Source organism: Melopsittacus undulatus, chromosome 6 (assembly GCF_012275295.1).
Source record: "Melopsittacus undulatus isolate bMelUnd1 chromosome 6, bMelUnd1.mat.Z, whole genome shotgun sequence".
Classification (NCBI taxonomy): domain Eukaryota; kingdom Metazoa; phylum Chordata; class Aves; order Psittaciformes; family Psittaculidae; genus Melopsittacus; species Melopsittacus undulatus.
In genome coordinates, this window is record NC_047532.1 from 75,615,161 (window position 1) to 75,636,123 (window position 20,963).

Below are 20,963 nucleotides of genomic sequence, written 5' to 3' on the forward strand. Positions count from 1 at the left end.
CTCTCCTGGATGAGACTCATTTAAGCCAGTTCATCTCATCCCCAGAGCCTGGCCTTTGCAAGTGGAGGAAACCAGTGGTTTCCATCAGAAGATACCCTGGTTCAAGACTTTCAGAAGCCCCCATGGATCAGCAGCATACTGATAGGTTTGGATCATCCCACCCCACCGCTGAGAAAGCATCCAAAAGGCTGAACAAACACTCTAGCTGAAGAACACCACATCAATCCCAACGAGCAGCACTGCCAAGGCAAACAGGCAGTATTTCTTCATCAAAAATACCCAAACATTGCAAAACAAAGGCAGAAGGATGTTAGCGTGACAAGTGAGCCAGCCCAGGCCATCACAGAGGGTCAGAAACGCTTGAATGGGAGCAGACATCCACACACACAAAGGGCCAGGTGCAAGCAGAACCTGCCTGGCTTCTCCAGGAGATTTCCACAGAATCTGATTCCCCTTCTCCACAACCTCCCTGGTTTTCTTCGGAAGAGTACACATGTGCTGCTGTGCTCAGAGCTGCACAGCCATGGGCAGAGCAGAAGGTGCCACCCTGAGAGGGGTGCTTCAAGAGGCCACCAGTGTGGTTCTGTGCTGGTTTCCAAGCACAGGAAGAACACATCCCTCTGGCACACAGGATGCTCAGGCTCTGGGACAGTTTGGGAGCAGCCTGTCTGAAGCATTTTGTTTCCCTAAGCTCATTTCTGCAGAATAAGCGATTTTGATGGCTTTAATAAATAAGTTAATCAATAATGAGCTTAATAAATAAATTAATAAAAATCACAGCAGATTATCCCACAGTTGGTTGGTTTACACCAGAGCCCTCAGCTGATACAAGGTCCCATCAGGGCAATGACACCTGCCCTGGTGTGCTTTGGAAAGTGTTTCTACACCCTCCACACACTCCTAAAACCTAAAAGATGCTCCATGGGGTCACCCTACCATCAGGCTTCCAGGCCAGCAATCTGCAGCCCATCAGCAGAGCTCTTAGGGCAGAATGGTCTCTTATCAGACATCCTGGCAAACCTAGAAAACTCCACAGGAACCGAGTAACTCCTCTTGCCTTTGGTTTAGAAAGGAAAGTCGAAACAAAAGTGTTTCAGCAAGGTCCTTAAGAGCACAAAGAGTTTTGGCGTTCCCATTTAAGTCTCATTCTGCAATGTAATTTATGAGATGGGAGCTCCTGCTCAGTTTGCAATGCAGCAGCTGGGATGTTCAGCCAAGTTGTCCCAGACAGATTGCTTCAAACACCATCTTTTACCTGGGAATTTTTCACATTCTGAGATTTCACCTGAACTGAAGTAAGGGCAATGTTTAAAATCACAGCATTCCACCCCCATGGGAATGGTGATTCTCTCATTCATCCTCTTTGAGCAAACTGAAGTGAACAGAAACCCTCTTGTCATCAATGATGTAAGAGCTAGTTCCCTAGCCTCATACAACTGCTTCAGAAGTTTAGTGCTTGGGTGTGACATTTGTTGTCACTGTTCCTGCCATTGTTTCCTTCTCTGGGCTTATTTGCTCCCAATTGTACTTTTAGTCCTGATGGGTTTAGCCATACATCTTTCATTTTGTACTAATAATGGATCTGTAACTGTTGCAAATCCCTTTCACTTCATTCCTAGTGACTTTTGGTACACTGGAGGAAAGGAAAATAAGCCTCTAACAGACCCAAGGCAGAGACAAGCAGGTCCAGGCAATAGCAACATTACGAATATGTAACAATAATAATCGTATTTCAAGCCCAGGAATCCAAATCTGCAAATGTTCCTAACCAGGTACTTCTTGAGAAGGTTCCATTATGGCTTCCAGCCTTCCTTAGAATCCCTGGTTAGTCCAGGTCACTTCTGCATCCCTGCACATCCTGCTCCCATAGCCCTGGCACCACAGATGGAGCTGCAGGATGGGTGGTGGGATCACAGAAGCTAACCTCCCACAAACACCTTTTCAGTCGCTTCCATCCAAACCTCTGCCTTTACTCTGCATTAAAGGTCTCTGCTGCCCCAGCTCTGCTCATCCACTTAATTTACAGCAGTTTCTACTACAAAGTGACCCTTTGGTCTGCAAAGGCTTTTTCATGGGGGGGTGGGGGGATAACTAGAATAATCTGTTTCTGTTTATAATCAGTCGGAGTCCAGAGGGTATTCCCAACAAGCTGCACTAATTACATAGTCAGTCTGCACTCCTTCTGGCCCCTCTTGTCCTCTGGGCTGCGGATTAGATAATCCCCTTAAAATAATAGTCAATCATTAGCTCTGCTTTTCCCCCCTTTCCTCATGGAGCCGAGCGTGCCAGGGCCGCTTCCTGGAGTCCTTACACAGCTGGTGAAAGGTCTCCAGCTGAACACAAGCTGGTCCCTCCGGAAGCATCCTTTGTAACAAAAGCCCCCCTAACACAAAGCTGTTGCGCTGGGCTCCCAGGACAGCAAAAGCTTCAATGGTCTCACAGCATGGAGGACAAGACCTGCCACCAGCTCTGCAACACACACTTCCACATCTGCTAGGTAAAGCAGCGGTGCTCCTCCATGGATTAGGACTAGAATTCAGCACAGTGACTCTGCACAAGCTTATTGGCAGCGATCCTTAAAAGCCAGGTTTGGAGATGGATGAAGTGGGAGGAAGTTGGATTTGAGTTGGTTTATTAAGGTATAGAATTGTGGAATGGTTTGGGCTGGAAGGGACCTTTAAGGCTCCTCCAGTTCCAACCCGTGCCACAGGCAGGGACAACTTCCACTGCAGCAGCTGCTCCAAGCCCCTGTGTCCAACCTGGCCTTGAACACTGCCAGGGATGGGGCAGCCACAGCTTCTCTGGGCACCCTGTGCCAGCGCCTCAGCACCCTCACAGGGAAGAGCTTCTGCCTAAGAGCTCATCTCAGTCTCCCCTTGGGCAGGTTAAAGCCATGAGAGTCCCACAGCAGCTGGTGAAGAAGCAGCCAGGAGGACGAGCCCTGTGCACAGGCTGGGTTAGGGCAGCATCCCTGTGCCAACCCCACTGCTGCCTCCTCAAACAGCCCTTCTCACCCCTGAAAGGACAACACGGTCTTCAGCAAAGAGCTGCCAGCAAATGCCCCTCTGGCAGCAAATGACCTCCGAGAGGACAGTGCCTGGCTCCCACAGGCTGGCTCTGCTGCTGCCCAGAGCCAGGGAATGTCATCTTGCAGGCAGGCATCTGGGCTGCACGCCTGCCAAGGCAGATGGCTCCAGCAGTGACCCCAATATAGTAACAGAGTCATAATGGATGGCCAAGCATGAAAACCACTTTGCCATGTCACTTGATAGCTCTGTTGGTGCCCCATGCAGCAGCAGGGTGTGATGGGATCCCCCCCAGGTGAAACCATCGTGCCCAGCAGTGTGTGCTTGCCAAACAAGGCTGCCAAGTGGGCCAAAGCGCTTGCAGGTACATGGTGATGGCCCTTGTTTGCCGATGATGGATACTCTGTGGTTAAAGGGACAAGGGACTGGATTGTTTCCAGTCAGCACAAAACACATGGAGCAGAAATGTCAGGGACAAGTAGGGCAGATTGGCAAGCTCCCGCAGCTCTCGTGGTCAGTTGTGAACATCTGCCTGCCTCTGTCCTTCAGGACTGCTCTAGGGAAGCACACGCTGCATTGCCAACAAGAATGACAACCTCCAGGGTGTGTTGCTTTATTTAGTTGTAAGCAGCAAGCCAAAGCGGTGCAGGGAACAAGCTGCCAGTGGATGCAGTGGACCCTGTCTGCCTCCAAAGCCAGGCTGGATTTCTTAAAGGGAGAGATGTTTGAGTCAAGCCCAAACCATTGAGTTGTTACAAGGGAAAGCATAAGAGCCTGTGACTCCAGAGATCCTGGCTCCCAACTCTCTCCACCTCTACAGCACCAACCACTTCTTTCTTACAGGGGTTTACACCTGAATGCTGGAACAATCCGATTTCATCCCAAACTCTTCCTGTTGGAACACCAAGAGCTCTGCCTACCTCAGCCTCCAGTTACCCAGCTTTCTCATATGAACTGCTCATACTCCAAACACACTCTGCCTCCACAAGGGCAACATCGGAACCCATTCACAGCATTACACAGCACACACAGCCCTGATACAGCTGGGATCCCCAGCTCTCTGCTTCTCCAAAACACCTTAAACTCTTCCAAAGAGCCAAACACAGCTTCATCTCACCAGGGAGGTTTTGCCCTCCGGCTTATTACCACTAGAAACCTGGAGCACCAACAGGTTTGCCAGTTGTGTTCTTGCACAACCAGCTACAACAGCCCAGCCGTAGGTGCGGCCGCGCCGGCGTGTAATTAAAGCCCTGAGCCGGGGCTGGCCACGGTGCTTGTGTTGGCACGGCTGCGAGATCACCACGATGGATGTGCAGCATGTGCATGGTCTTGTGCCTCTCCACCTCCTCCACAGCAATTTAAGAGGTGTGGCTCTTGGCAAGACGGATTTGGAAAGAAACAGAAGAAAAACTCCAGTTCAACAGCATCATCCTGCTGCCGCTGGCAGTGTGGCCAAGGGAGCCTGGCACAGCGTGGCAGCAAGAGGTAACACCAACTTCCTGGGCAGAATCCCAAGGGAATTGGGTTTGGGATTGCTGATTTGCAAACCGAGACTCTTCTCCCCCCGCTTGCCTTTTTGGCACTGCTGGCCCACAGCCTGCAAAGAGTGTTTGCAGTTAATCTGAGGCCCTCAGGCACCACCACAAAACCACCACTGATTTGGGGGAAGTTCCCCAGGATTGAAGCAATTTGGAGGGCAGGAACCAGGTTCGTTTGGGGGACCAAGTCATGCCCATGGAGAGGTGAGGAAGCTCCATCTCAGCCTCGTGCCAAGGGTACAACCGGGCGCTGCTCGGGGTGCGCAAGCTCTGGGAGGCAGCTTGTACACACACCCTGGCTCCCCAACCTCCAGCACCACCACTGACGTCTCATCCACAGACACCCACAGGGTTTCAATGGGGAAAAGAGACAAAACACCCCCAAAACCGAACACTTCACATGGTACAGGCAGAGGGGCTGCACCATGACCCATATTCAAACAACTACTCCTCTACCCCACCTTGGCCAGAGGCTGGTGGTGAGGAAGGGCTATCATTTATAACGTGGGCCTGTATCTACTTTGAAAACATACTCATTAAATTCCTCTTTGCTCCTTGGTGTGCTCTAGATTTACCCTGAAGAGAACCTGGCGTCTGCAATTGCATTAATCATCTTCCCTTTGGCAGCAAGTGAAAGAGTTTCTGAACTGTGCTCGCAGAGCGGAGCCACAGAAGTGTGTTTAGCAAAACACGCTCATGTAATCTATTAAAAATTAACAAATCTCATTAGCATTATCAATTGGATGTGCTGGAGTCCTTGTGCTTTGATGATGAAGCAGCATGTCCCGGTCTGATATCCAGATGGACTGCCCAGAAATAGAGCTGCTGCATCAAGGAACATTTGAGAGATGAACTGGTAAACATGGACAGCCAACAGCATCTACAGAGGCAGGAGTCAAGAGGAAAACTGGAAACAGAAGAGAATGAATGGAAGTGTCAAGCAATATTCCTGCACATCCCCCATGCTCCTCAGCCCACCAAGACATGGAGTCACTTTCTCCCTCTTTGGAGGCCCTAAAGATCTAAACCCACAAAGCGATCCCTTCTGAACACTCTGCTATCACCTGAGACATCTCAGGACAGTCTACATTTTGGGAGGTAACATTCCCAGTGATAGCAGAGCAGACTGAAATGCTTCAACTATTTAATCTAATGACAGAAAACAGCATCATCACATCAAACTGAAAGGTTCTCCTTCATATTTGCTCCCATAAAAGCTCTCTGGATATGACCAGGACAGGCAGCTAAGAAGCAGTCCTAAGGGGAACAGCAATGGTCCCTGCCTTCCAGATGCCAGCTGCTAAAAGCAGCCCTCAAGGCAGAAGGATATTTCTCAATGCCTGATTAGAAAACTCATGGTGGCACTCAGGAACATCTGACTCCCTCCATCGTGACTTGCTGCGTGCAGAAACCAGACTTGAACAGGGCCCAGGCCATGGAGAACAGGGTTTGTGGCATTCATGCTTCAAGTAGGCAACCAGGACTTTGTGCAATGTCTGTGCTCAGATGTCCCTGGACATCCGTCATTGACTTATGCTTGTACAGAAGAAATGAAACCAAAGGCAGCTGGCGCTTTGCTCACTGAACACACACGTGAACAAAGTGCCTCCAGGAGTGTTTGTGCTGTTTCACTGCCTGCGATCACTGGTGTGGATGGAGAGCAAAGCTCCCCATTCCAGGGGAAAAGAGCAGGGGGTTGAAGGGAGGGAGCTGAGAAGCTCCAGCACCGGTGGCTTTTTAACTGCATTAAGCTGCTAGAATAAAGAGAAATAAACCAAATCCTGGCCCTGCATTAAGCCAATATTAAAGTGACTTGAGCCTATAAAAAGGGGGTAATGCAGGAGGCCCTGGGAAACATCACCATACCCGACTTCCCACTTTTTAGAGCAAAAGAAGGGTTGGGTTCCTAGGCTGGAACTTAACAGCTTCAGGTCATGTTCCCTGTGCTGGAAGGAGCCCCAGGAACAGTCACTGTATCCTGAAACCAGGACCTGGCTTTGTAATGCCTTCCGCAGGGCTGCAGAGAGAGACCTGAATTAAACCCAGCTGCAAAACCAGGGCTCATCCCTGCTCCCTGCCTCCCACCCGGACCGAGAGCAAGCCCTGGTCCCAAAGCTCTGGTGGAACAATGGTGCTGAATGCTAGAGCTGGATGGCAGTGGCAGCTCCAATGGGAAACCCGGTATCATCCCACCTGAGAGCAGTGACACAAGGAGGTGGCAAGGCAAGAATGCTCCAAGGTCCAAGTCCACAAATGCTTCCACCTCCATCCTAACTGTCTCATTCTTGGCTCACTCTCAGGAATGTCACAATCATAGTGGAAAATCAGAATAAAAAGGCTACGTAATCCAGTTTGTAAATCCCTTGAAAAATACAAAATCCTCTCTAAAACGGATTACAGAGATTAGAGATAAAGAGTCTCCTGGAAATCAAGAATTACATTTCAGCCTCCCTCCCCTCCCAACCTCCCAGAAAAAAAGAGATGAGCTTATGCCCACCACCTCCACCCCACTCCTCCCTGCCCATCACCACAGCCTCAGGGCACAACAGAAGCTCCCTTCAGCCCCGATTGTGCCTTAAGCACCATTTGAGGGTATTATCTGCTGCATGGACCTGAGCCTATGGGCAACATGCATTGGTGGCAAGAAATTGGGCTGCATCAGGGAGAGGAGATGCCTAAGAGCTCCTGCAAGCTTTGTGTTCCATCCCTTTGCCAGATGGGCTCTGCGGGACCATGCAGTCAGGAGATGCACAGAACCCTGTGGGTGCCCCACAGAAAAACATTGTCTGAGATCAGCGTGGGCTCCCAAAAATCAAGATGTTTCACTTGGCTGTGCCAATGGTGACAACGTTATCAATAGGAAAATGGTCAATCACTCACGTGCTGATGGTATCAAAATATTTAGCAGCCACGGCATTATTATACAGAGAGATTAAAATCAGTGTTTGGTTTAATATTTGACTCAAGCATCCACAGCCAATAGTGGCAGAAGAATTTTCCATTGGGAATTGTTATTTCGTGAGAGTTTTTGTGCTGGAACAGGGAAAAAGGAGGGTTGCAATATTAGCATTCCCAGCAGAGCACACATTCAAGTTCCTGACCTGTTATTGCTCAAGGACTTCTGCAGCTGCAGATGCCTGCTTGGAGCTACAGTTAGGTCACTTTGAATGATGCTCATAGAATAAGGATCAAAACACTCGGAGCTTGATCAAAAGGACATTTTATGAACCTTGCAGGCCGAGTTAAGTGCTGATGTGAATACTTACATTTACCCTTATATTAGTTTAGCTCAGTTCTAATAAAATTAACACCCTTTTAAATAACGCACTCAATTTTTGTTTCATGGGGTTGTGCCTTATGGCTTTGAAAACATATCCTCCAAACCTCTGCATCGCTCTGGGAATGTTGTGTTGGGATCTGGAAATCAACTTTATAATGACGTAAAGGGAGGCTGCTGCTTTTTGTCATTGTTCCACCTGCTCTAACCTGAATTTACTCACCAAAGGTTGGGGCTTCCCCCCACACACACAAAAGAGGGTAAAACGGTCAGATTCTCACTTTTCCCTGTAGGAATTACTACCTGTAAATAAACAACTAAACCCAGAACTACAAGCACCAGCAGCATCAATGCTCCTTTGAAAAGATGCAAGAGGGAAAACAAAGCAGGGGAAAATCCCATCTCTTTTCTGCATTTCACTCACACATTAGAGGCAAAATGAACTCACCAGTCCAGGGCAGGGGACATCTCAGTGGTGCAACAAAGCTGGTGACCTGCCCTTTAGAGATATTCATCTCAAAAGCCAGAATAGAAAGAACATTTCCCCCCCCCCCCCCCCCCTTTTATTTATTTATCTTTTTTCCTCGTGTGGACTCACCTTGGCTGAAAAGCACATTGAGATTGTAATTATGGGAAGGCCTCATCTGGTAGATTTGTAAACTCAGCTATCGGCTTGAATTACTGGAATTAGCAAGGCTAATTTAATGTCACTGTTCAAAATAGCTTTGATTTGGAATTTCTTAATGGCCTTAGGAGAAGGAGCCTTTATGCATACTGCAATCTCGGCTTCATTCTTAGCCTAAATTCCTTCTCATAGATTTTGTGAATGCCCTGTTTTGTAGCCAACACAAACTCTGTCCAGTAAAATAATGTAAGGACTCCGAATGAAAAGAGATTAGCTGTTCCCTGCTCCTGTTATTTTAAAGCAGAAATAACTTTGGCTTCTACTGATTCATAGACAAAGCTTGAAATGCAAAGCATGCTCAACTCCAGATTCAGCATGAAAAGGACCTTAAAATATTCCCGAGTGCAAGTAATGGACTTATTAGAGGGATGAAAAGAGGCACTTTTCACAGAACCCCAAGCTCTTTAGTCCTGTCATATCAATAATCTCGCTTAAGAATTTCATTCTATTTACATTTCTTTCCCTTCCAAATGTCCTGCCCGGCTCCTATGGAATAAAGCATTGATGTTTTTAAAGTGTTAAGTTATTGCTGTTACTGCTCAGTGGCAAGTGGTATAAAACGCCTGCAGATCCCCCCAGAGCATGAGCATGGCAGCAGGGCGGCGTGTGACAGGGAACAACTCCTGCACTTCCACACCTGATGCCTGAGAAGTGAGGAGGGGATTTGAAAGGCTTGCTTGAAAGCATCTTCTTGAAATCAGGACAGTTGATGGTGCTGGAACTCACCGTACCTGCAATCTGTTTGCCTCTCCTTTATGTTTAACACCCACCAAATCAGCACTAACAGTGAGAAAACAAGCTCTATAGCTATCATGAGGGAAGTTTGCCTGCCTGTCCTTAAGCTGCCAAAATATACCTTTTGTTGGGGCTTTTTTTTACCCAGTTTGCTTAGTCTTTGCAGGATGGTTTAATGTAAAACCAACACTAAGCAACTAGTGGCGATTTTCCTTATTTGAAGAAATGGCAGAAAAAAACAAGGTATTTCAGGAAGAAAGTACAAAACCTTGTGTAGGAACACCAGGGAAGCAGATGGAGATGTCCCTTTTTAAGGACTGAGGTCAGCTCTATGTCCCCTGGACAGGTTGCACCAGCAGAGGAGCATGGAGGGAATAGAAGATGTACTGGGCTCAGAACCAACAGAAATCAAAAGACCCCAGAACACTAGGGTATGATGAGAAGCCATCCTGGGATAGCCACGCGCGGCCCATGGTACCAGCCAGTGATGATTTTCATGCACCCAGCTCTGTGATTTTGGAAAGGCAAAGCCCAGCAATTGCCTGGCACCCAAGGGGCTCAGAGCACACTGCAGGCATTAATTATATCCTCTGCTTTGCAGAGATTCATTAAGCACTGAAGCCTCACAGTCCCCAAGCACAGTCTCCATTCACTTAGTGGCTAACACTGAGCTGAGGCTGCAAGGAGGCTTCATGAGCACTGATTGGTGAGCTGGGACAAGCACCTGACTGCCCCAAGTTGCTCCACAGCAGTGGCCTTTTTCTCCTTGGATGCTTTTAATTCCTCCAGACATGTCCCAGCAAGTTCCCCTGTGAAGCCATTGAGGTTTTCCTCTGAAAATGCTCTTTATGGCAAGACACAGGACATGGAAACCAGACACAAAAGGAGCAGCCCTGCCCCACAGCCATCTTCCAGTGCACCCTCTTAACCCCTATTCCTAAGGACACCTCAAGAGGTCTCTGCCATTAGTGGTCATTTTTCCTAATGATGTCCTGAACAGCCCTGATGACACATCCCGCATCCATGTGCCGAGAAGCTCCGAGAGCTCCAGAGGCCTCTCTTGCGATGCTCCAATACAGCAGCAAACCCCTCTCTGAACCCCTGTTTTGCTCCATTCAGGCTTGCTGGATGCCTTCATGTCCTTGCGGATGTTGAGCCGCTGGTTGAGCCACAGGTGCCAAGCAAGGATGGTTTTAGACGAGCCTGCCAACCCCAAACATCTGACACTGTCTCTTCAGCAAAAACAGCCTGGATGGAGTAGGTGACAAGTGCATAAAAACCCCTGATACCTGTGCAAGGCAAAAGGGGATTGTCAAAAACTGGTGACTGTGCTGCAGCTGCAGCCTGGGAAACCCATTAGGGCCACATGGGGTGTCAAGTTGTATGTAATGTGAGTGCTGGGCAGCCCTGCAGTGCAGCCAGGCAGAAAGTGGGTCCATAGAGACCAGAGTTTCTCAGCACAAATGTGCCTTTGCCTCCCAAAACCTGTGAGGAGCAGATGAATGGGCACAGCCATGCTGAGGCACCCTGGCCCCAGAAAGCCTGAGCTGCAGGTCAAGGCAGAGACAGCATCCCCCTGGGCATCCCAACCTGCTGTTGGAGCAGGGCTTGCTATAGGGTGTGCATCCATTTGCTTTGGTTTAGGGTTAGTGGAATCGTCCAGGGTAGGTTTCAGTGGGATAGAAGTGATTTCAGAACCTCTGGACAATCCCACACCACGGCCACAGTTACCTCGTACCCTACAGGAACTGGTTAAGCATTTTTACAGATTGGTTCTGCTCCTTAATGCACACAATGGGTCAGGGTTAGTCTTACTACTACTGGTAGCTGAAGTCACTCTCAAACCCCATGCTTTTCAACGCAAGCACAGCTCTTTTGGTTCAATGTGTGGAAATACCTCCTTGTTATGTCCTTATTTTGGGACTTCATCTTTTTGTTCGTACACAGAGCCTTTTTTCTTTATCCTCTCCCCTCACCCCCCATTTTCTAATGAGTTCTGGCGGTAGGAAGTTGTTTGTAAATCACACAAGACTTTGTTTTACTGGAAACATCTGCTTTAACACATTTGTCTTGAAAAAACACTGCTTTTTTAAACAAAGGTATTAAGCTGCAATGTAAATTGGGCACATCTGTTTATGAGTCACTGCAACAGCACTGCCTCCAGTGCACCAGATCACACGGATCTCCAGGGGCCTGATCCAGCAGAAATTGGAAACCTCCAGCCCGCTCTGTTCCCTTTCCCAGCACTGCTCTTCCGAGAGCATTGCTGCCTGATTTCATACATTAAGGCCACTAAGTACGACAGACCCAGCTCATGTCTGCTGATGACATGAACAGCCTGGCCCAGCAGAAACTGAAGTATCAGCACGATGCTTCACTGGTGCCCAAGTCCAGGGGAACCCAAGGACCGAGTTGAGTGGAATTGTTTGTGTGAAGGATGAAGCTCTTCCCTGTGAGGGTGCTGAGGCGCTGGCACAGGGTGCCCAGAGAAGCTGTGGCTGCCCCATCCCTGGCAGGGTTCAAGGCCAGGTTGGACACAGGGGCTTGGAGCAGCTGCTGCAGTGGAAGGTGTCCCTGCCCGTGGTAGGGGTTGGAGCTGAAGGAGCTTTAAGATCCCTTCAAATCCAAACCAGGCTGGGATTCTCTGATCCTATGTGTGGGAGACATTTGTAGCTGGGAACTCCATCACCAGTCTTACCTTTGCCCATGGTGCCATCCCACCTCTGCCACCTTCACCCACTCAGTGCTGCCACTAAAAACATTTAGAGAAGCAAATTAGAGAGAAAGACATTGCTGAGCTGCCCAATCAAAACCTGACCCACCAGCTGGCTACTCGGCCACTGAAACACAAGGGTCAGCAGACCTGGGGCACTGGTCTAAGGCACAGCAGAAACCATTCAGCTTTGTTTTCTGGAGAGGCTGGAGAGCATCCCCCAAACCTTCTGGGGTAAATAAAGCAAATGAGGGGTGGGAAGGGGGAAGCAAAATCAGAATGGAAGTGCCTGGAGAGGGCAGATTCGGGACCTCCATTCCTATAAGAGCTGTGAGACCTCAACTGCCCTGGACACATGCACCCCCCAGGATAAAGCTTTCTCACTACCATCAAAACCAGGCAAGGAATGTCCCACCAGAGATCTCAGTCTCCCCTGTTCTGGCAGGTTAAAGCCATTCCCCTTGGCCTGTCCCTACAAGCCCTTGTCCAAAGCCCCTCTCCAGCTTTTCTGCAGCCCCTTTAGGCACTGGAGCTGCTCTCAGGTCTCCCCTTCTCTTGTCCAGGCTGCCCCAGCCCAGCTCTCTCAGCCTGGCTCCAGAGCAGAGCTGCTCCAGCCCTCGCAGCAGCTCCATGGCCTCCTCTGGACCTTGACCCTTTTTTCATCTTTGAACGGAAGAAATGAAGCTGCAAGTGCCAGGAAGGGAAATGGAAGGAGACAGCAGCACAGCAGATGCTCCCTGACAAGTGGGAGCACAAGTAGGGAAGTTTCCCCTTAGAGGGAAGGGGAGTGGAGAGTGTTTCAGATAGAAATACATTCGTGCACAATCTCTGCACTTGTCTTAACAGATGATTTATGTGGTCAAGGGAAGAGGAAGAGCTCTTGCAGGCTGCGTTCTGCAGCCACTTGGGGAGCACACAACTTCTTTACCTTTGACTGCAATGATCTCCACAGCACCAGGAGAGGACAAGCAGCAGGCGCAGTTATCGGAGAGGCAGAGGATATTACTCAGACTCTGATAATAACCACCAGCTCCCACCTGCCAACTGCAGCCTGCCTAACACAGAGGAGTCCGAAAACAGGCTGCAGCAGATGTCTGCCTCCCCATACAGGAAGCATCGCCAGTATCCATGGGACACAAGCAACTCCAAAATAGCTCCGAGTCCAACAATTTTACACAGACTCAAGATACTGAATTAAAACAGGAAGGAGGGAGGAAAAAAAGTGTTGGGGGGGGGGGGGAGGGGGGAAGAGAAACAAAAAGGATGTGTATCACATTGCAGGTGTAATTACAGTTTAGGAATTCTGCTGGGACTGCTGTGCTGGGCTGAGATGGTGACAGAGGCCTTGGCAGTGTGTCCAGCTGAGGTCCCATGGCAGCCAGCAGTACCTGCCCCACAGAATCCCAAGCTGGTTTGTGTTTGAAGGGACCTGAAAGCTCACCCAGCTCCAACCCCTGCCACGGGCAGGGACACCTTCCACTGCAGCAGCTGCTCCAAGCCCCTGTGTCCAACCTGGCCTTGAACACTGCCAGGGATGGGGCAGCCACAGCTTCTCTGGGCACCCTGTGCCAGCGCCTCAGCACCCTCACAGGGAAGAACTGCCTCATGTCTAACTAACACCTAACATCATGGCATATAACCGCCAAGGGAACAGCCAGCCAAGGGGTGCAGCAGCATCCTGGTTACTCAGCAATGCACAGGGTCCTTCAGCATCCAAGAGTCAGACCCAAGGTAGTGCTTTGGGTACTGGCTCCCAGCTGCTTGGAGACAGGATACAAAGAAAGACCCTCAGAGCAAGGAAGGTATGGAAAGAAGAGGCACTGCTGGGTTTGCATGTAAGATTGCAGTGGGTACAGACCCAGCGTACCATAGGAGGGAAGGGCAGAGCATTGTCACAGATCCTGTGGGAAGCAGAATGCAGGAAAAGCAGGAGCAGACAGCAAGAGGTTGTTGGAGAGCACTAAATGCCACTGAAGGCATTTTCTGAACCAACAGAAGCTGGTCAAGATGCCAGATTTCCATTCCCGCAGAAAAGGGGGAATGTGCTACTGCTCCAAAGCTGAACAAAGGCAAAAGCCATCCAGATTTTGTGCCGGTTTTAACCGTAAGGCGAGTTAACATACCACTGCAGCAAAGTCAGATCGATCCACTTGCATTTCATGTTTTCTTGTGATATAACTAAAACCATAATCTGAAGCAGACTTTCAGACCAGAAGCTGTGCTGGAGTGAAGCTGACAGCGTTACCTCATGGCACGGGCAGTCAGGCTGTAGCTCCATTTTCCCACTGCAGGAGCAGGGAAGGATGTCTTAATTGGTTTCCAAAACAAAACAGTCCCATCCAAAAGCCCAGCGGCCTTCATTGCATCCCAGATCCAGCAGAGAGGCATTCTGCAGAACAAAGTCTTCCCATCAGAAATCTTCCAACCTGCCTTAAACGGCTGGGCTGGAGCACCTCGTGTATGAAGGCTGAGACCATTGGGGCTGCTCAGCCTGGAGAAGAGAAGCTGCATGGAGACCTCAGAGCAGCTTCCAGTATTTGAAGGGGGATACAAGGATGCTGGGGAGGGACTCTTCATCAGGGACTGTAGTGATAGGACAAGGGGTGATGGGTTCAAACTGAAACAGGGGAAGTTCAGGTTGGAGATAAGGCAGAAGCTCTTCCCTGTGAGGGTGCTGAGGCGCTGGCACAGGGTGCCCAGAGAAGCTGTGGCTGCCCCATCCCTGGCAGTGTTCAAGGCCCCAGGATGGATGGTGAAGGCAGCGCAGAGCTCCCCAGCAGTCACGGCTTGGGAAGGAGGACACCTCTCCTGCAACTCACAGCCGCACAAGGGGTCAGGGATCGGCTGAGCTCCTGGGAACGGGGGAGGCAGCACTCCATGGACACATCTGGTTCAGTTCATGTTACTGTGGCAGATGTGCGCACACAGGTCAGGGCTAATGCACCACAGCTGAGGAGAGCTTCTGCCTGCCGGGTGATGAATCCCGTTCTGGAATACACAGAGCAGTGTTGACTCAGTAACTGATCGTGTCCTGGTAATACACTGACTGATGAGTGATCTGCAGGCCAGAGCCAAACACACACCATTTCCACTTCCAAAGCAAGGGGTGGGGAGCAGAGAGACAGAAATGTGGATTAAAAACACTGAGTCCTGAGAGATGTCTCTGGAGGAGCATCCTTCTCCCTCTTTCTGATAACTTTCTGGCAAGGACTAAAAAGACAGACTGCTTTCTGCACAGGTCTGTGTTTCCTTCCTCTGGAGACCATCACCACCAGCATCGGGCTCCAGGATCAGGCCTGTGCCCAAATACAGTGTGGTCTCACCATTAAAGTCATTTTGAGACCTTCATCTCAGGTGAGGGTCTCTTCCTCCAACAAGGCTTCAACCCATGGCTTTCCAGGGAGCATCACTGTCTGGAAAGATGCAGACATCTTCCAGATATTAAGTCACTGCCTCATTTAATCAGGCTTGAGGAGTGTATAGACACATATGCTTATATTGATGGAAACATGTAAAAACTCACTTTCAAGACTGCAGTGCTGCTGTCTGCATCAAGAAAGAACCTGTTGGATCCTGGGTAAGGAGATTGCTGTTCTGTAAGAGCTCTCACTCAACCACATCTAAGTAAACCCCAGCTCCCCAGAGCCTTTGGTTGCTGCCATAATGCAATGCTGTAACTCGCCCTGCCAGGTCATTGCCATAATGTCCTGTATAAAAACAAACACATTGGTTCACATTTGAACAGGGGAATGGGAGTTTTAAGGCAGCTCTGGAAAACTTCAGCCTTTCCCATCTGCTTTCCTTTAGGGTTCAAGAGTGCCCTGAGAGCTGTACCCGGAAGTATTCCAGTGAGTGTCAGCTTCCATGCTTCACCTGAAACATCATCTTTCCTTTTGGACATCTCCTTCAGGGCAAGATGTTAGATGGTAACAGAGAAGCCACAGTGGAGATCCCAGGCCACTTAAAATGAGACAGGGCCACTTGGTCCAATGTCAGTTGTGTCTGTTATTCACTTAGTTCTATTTCCCCAAACCACTTTTTGGGCAGACACATGTCAAGCTCATCCTGAGCCAAGCTGGGTTAAATGGTACTTGATGGACCTTAGTTCCGTGATTTTGTCTTCTTGGGTCTTTGCATGTAACCTTTGGGTGTACTCACTGTGTAATGTTCCTCCTGTTCAATCCCTGCGAGTGCCCATAGCCAAATCCCCAGCATCACGGTGGTGTGTGTCATAGGATCCTAATTTTGCTGACCCCACTCTGGTGTTCAGCTGGTAGCTGTGGTTTCTCAGTAGTACTACTGAGTAGCAGCTCAGTTATATTGCTGGTCCTTGCCTGCTGCCCTTCAGTGGTGCCCAGGTGGTCTAAGACACCTGAAGTATAAGCAGACACAGAATCCCAGACTGGTTTGGGTTGGAAGGGACCTCAAAGCTCATCCAGTTCCAACCCCTGCCACAGGCAGGGACACCTTCCACTGCAGCAGCTGCTCCAAGCCCCTGTGTCCAACCTGGCCTTGAACACTGCCAGGGATGGGGCAGTCACAGCTTCTCTGGGCACCCTGTGCCAGTGGCTGATGTCCCTGTGAGGTTTTAGAGCTGAGTGCTGGCACATCAACGAGTGCTGAGCACATGCTCCAGGGCCAGAACCCTCTCCTGCAAGGCTGAGCAGGGTTGCACCCTACAACCTCATTTATTACATCTCCATAATGGCTCTTATCAGCTTACCTGCAGTCAGGTATTAGTAAAAGCCAAGCCACTCATGAAAGGGGCACCCTCTCCTATGGGAAAAGTCAATCAACACGTTATATTGTTATCAGGCTCACAGACAAACCTCTCTTTGTACAACAACCATGCAGATAGGATGCCCCGACTATCAGCGTAAGGTTATCTTGTTGGTCCATTAGCAAGTACCACCTGGGCTGCTCCTGTCTGAAATATTTCTTTATTGTGATCCCTTAAAAAGAAATCCTGTTCAACTATTTTGTCACTCACAACAAAAAAATGAAAAGCAGGTTTGTATCCAAGCCGGGAATTGTGTTTCCCAGCGTTGGAAGAATTCCTGTGTTTTCAGCCACCGAAACGAGACTGATCACCCTTTAAAGATAACTGTGACTATCACTACTGCAACTGGGCAGATTTTTGCATGCTTGAAATCGGTTTGATGTGTTCAGTCGTGTAAAACGCTGCACTTGGTGACAACTGAAAGTTGCATCAGCTCCCAAATTACACTGTTAAAAGGATCTCCTTGATACACACATTAGTATTCAAACTCACAATCTGACTAGAGGGTAAACCCTTTGCCAGCAGACTGGCATTATAAACATCTGGGATTGATAAGAAGTCTCAGATTCTCAAAGGAGCAGAAGCATCATTCTGTCTGACCTTCAGTGTGCCTCCAACCCCTCAACCTCATCCAGTCACCCTATGCTGAGCCCAAGAACCAGCCTCATCTGCACTGATCTGGGCTTCCAAAAAGAGGGCTTAGGCCAATGTCTGCTCACACTGGCAATGTGATGCATATGACTTATGGAGATGAGGGTATCTGGGATTTACACGCCCTCCAATGATCCTGCTTTGTAAGAACTTACACATCATTCTTTGCTTTGGGTCAGAATGGACCCTAAAGATCCCAGATACAAATTGCTCAGAGGGACCTGAATCTGCAGCCTGTGAGCACAACACTGGAAAAGCTGCTAAAAACAATTAAAAATGGAAACCAGAAAACTAAGAGCCTGGGTTTAACATGCCCAGTGGCTTTCCTTGCGTATCTCATCGATGGGGGTCACATATGAGTAGCTTTTCTCAAAGTGCAAACATTATAATAGACAAATTTCAGTTCTTCAGCTGTGGATTTACAGTTTCTTTGGAGCAAGTCACAGCACAGAAGTTAGAAGAACCCTTCACGATGCATACATTATGTGCAGTGTGAGGCCTGGAAGAGCCACAGCAGCACAAACAGCAGCTGAAGGATGCTGTGAACCAGTTCCTCTCTGAAAGGCACCGATAATTTCCCAGTCTATCAATAAAGAAACACTAAATCATTTTTTGCTGACGTCAAAAGTGAATTAATGAACTTGCCACTCAATTAAGAGCTTCATCCAACTGTTTCATGTGACTCCCTCTCCATCTTTTAGCTTGTATTTGGTCAGTGACAAAGAATTCTTGACTTCTGACCAACTCTTCATCAAAAGGAGACGTTTCAACAAACACAAACACTTGAAACAGAAACACAGGAATCAATCAAGTTATTGCATGGGTTTAGTTGGTACGATTCCATCCCTTCCATTGGGATATTCTAGCTGATATTTGGCCCTGTCATTTTTCACCCTGGGACAGGATGACTGACTTGTAAAACAGCATGTTTCTGCTATCCCTGCTTCAGCCAAGCATTCCAAACACCCTCTTTGGAAGCAAACAACAAAAAGAGTTAAATACAAAAGGCACTGCTACAAAAACGATAGTTAAAGGTCCTACAGCTTTTAGTAAAGCAGGAAAAAAACAATGGAAAGATGCTGCATCAAACTGACACAAGAGCCAGGCGCAGGGCACCGCTGCTGAAGGCTGAGCAGAGCCACACGCAATAGATATTGATAGTTTCCAGCAGGACAAGCCAAGCCTGCAGGCTGGGCAGTGGAAGGCACAGAGCCATGTGGCCTCGAGCCAGCGAAATCCACGCGGGGATGTGGGGAGGGACATTTTCAACCTGCAGAAGGAGTGTTTGGGTTGTCGAGCAGGTAATCAAGAGCATCTCTCTCAGCAGCTAGAGGAACGTCCCCAGACCAGCACTACATGGAGCAGAGCACTGTCAGGAGATAGCCTGAAGCTATCTGCAGAGAAGTGATCACCGTGATAAGGGGTGGAAGACACAAGCTTGTAAACGCTTTAACTGCTGTTGGTCTGTCCTCCAGCACATGCACAGAGTGAGTGCCGGCATACCCTGATCCCTGTCCCTACAGGCCCTTGTCCAAAGCCTCTCTCCAGGTTTCCTGCAGCCCCTTTAGGCACTGGAGCTGCTCTCAGGTCTCCCCTTCAGGAGCCTTCTCTTGTCCAGGCTGCCCCAGCCCAGCTCTCTCAGCCTGGCTCCAGAGCAGAGCTGCTCCAGCCCTTGCAGCAGCTCCATGGCCTCCTCTGGACTCATTGCAACAGCTCCACGTCCCTCTTGGAGACCTCAGAGGTGAATGGAGTACAGTAGAGGGGGTCTCACAAGCCTTCAGTTTGGTAAGGGCACTCAAAAACCCCTGCCAAGAGGGTAAGTCAGTGGCAGAGCAAGCCAGAAGCTATTAAGGAGTTACTGATCTGGGTAGACCAAGGGATACCCTGTGCTCATCTTGACTTTCCTGCAGCACCTGGGCATGGCTGGGTTGCTGGGAAGCAGCACAGGATCCCAGCCTACCCATCAAACCAGCAGGGTGCAGGAAAATGCGGGACTGCCCCTGGGTCTTGAGATACAAACTCCTCTCCCTTAGAAATAACCAAGGGAGAGCAGAAAGGCAAAGCCAAGTGCAGGTTATGCAGCATCAACAGCCAGGCAGGGGAGCTGTTTTACACACACAAACTTGCAGAGCCATCTTTATATATTGCACACATCTATCTTTGCATATCTCATGGGATGAGGCCAACTTCCCTTCCCAGGACAAGCTATTTCTACTTAATTCTGCCAAATCCATCTGTTCCCAGGACAACTTTTGTTACTGCCTAACACAGATATTTTGGACGGGTAAATCTTCCCCTTGTCCTCCCAACCCCCCCTGGTTGCTGACTGCTCACAACATTCCCTGGGTGATGCTCCAGTCACTAAAAGGGATTCTTTTCCTCCTGGCAAAGTCTGTGCCCAGGGGCACAGCATCCCCTCACAGGTGAGCTGGACCACATCGCCTTTGTAACCTACCCCCCAAAAAAGCCTGCATCTCCTCACCCCCAGTGCCTGCTAGAGCCATCCACCCAGCACAGGAGCCTCACCAACTTTATTTACAGCCTTCCTGGCAATAAGCTTGTTGGTTATAAGTGTCATCTGAGTGAAAACAGAGCTGAGCTAATTCATGGGTGGTTGGCTGAGGTGACAGGGAAGTGCCAGCCACCCATGGCTCTTTGCTTTGGGTGCCTGATGCAGGACAACCAACATGGAATACATTTGCACTGATTCATAATATGGGGGGGGGGGGGGGGGGGGGGAAGCTATCATTTCATTTCTTCCCAGGCATGATTTGCCATCGGTATAGCAAAAATATCTCTGTGTGTGGATGGATGGACACAGCTCTATTTTTAGAGCTGCAGGGTCCGGGTGCTCCATTGACAAACAGGATGTGTTCTTCTCTGAGCTGGGAGGTTTGCAGTCCCCCCCCCCATAACAAACATTATCTGCCTTCAAAATCCTTAATGTATTGCAGATGTGACAAACAATAAAAGACCTATCAGGAAAAAAAGCCTGCCATCTCCATGTTTCCCACTGGGGCAATGTAATAATGAATTTATTAGCATATAGGGCTCACCACCATATGTTTATAGTCACTCACAAACTTGGGACTTGACAGTTTACAAGTATGTTTAAATCATTAAAGTTTAAGTTGACTGTCCAGTTATTACAGGCTCATTAGAAATAGGAAACAAAGGTTACATTTTATACCACAGGCGATAAATCACAACTAGGCTGTGTCTGAGACTGACTTTTTCCTTTCTTTTGCTCTTTTTCATCTCTACATTTTCAAGACCTTTGAGGGGACATCTCAGCGAGGCCAGGACGGAGCAGCTGCTGGCAGTTAGGACCTACACCAGGGAGCAGGAGCAATGCCCACTGCATCCAAGAGATGCAAAGACCTCAGAGGTGGCAAACACCAACCAAACTCAGTGCCACCTCAATGCACACTCCTCTCTTCCTCACCAGGGCACCACCAAATCCATGCTCAAGGCTTGGGAAACCCTTTGTAAAGGAGGACATCTCCCCATCACAGGACCAAGCTGAACAAAGCTGCTAAGAACAGGAAAGCAAAGCAC

The 20,963-nt window shown here is 49.1% G+C and overlaps 1 protein-coding gene across 1 annotated transcript in view; it reads right to left on the bottom strand.

Moving 5' to 3' along the window:
- Positions 1 to 20,963, bottom strand: part of GPC3 (glypican 3) — a 141,889-nt gene that overhangs the window by 1,860 nt on the left and 119,066 nt on the right. The gene's annotated exons all lie outside the window — the stretch shown is intronic.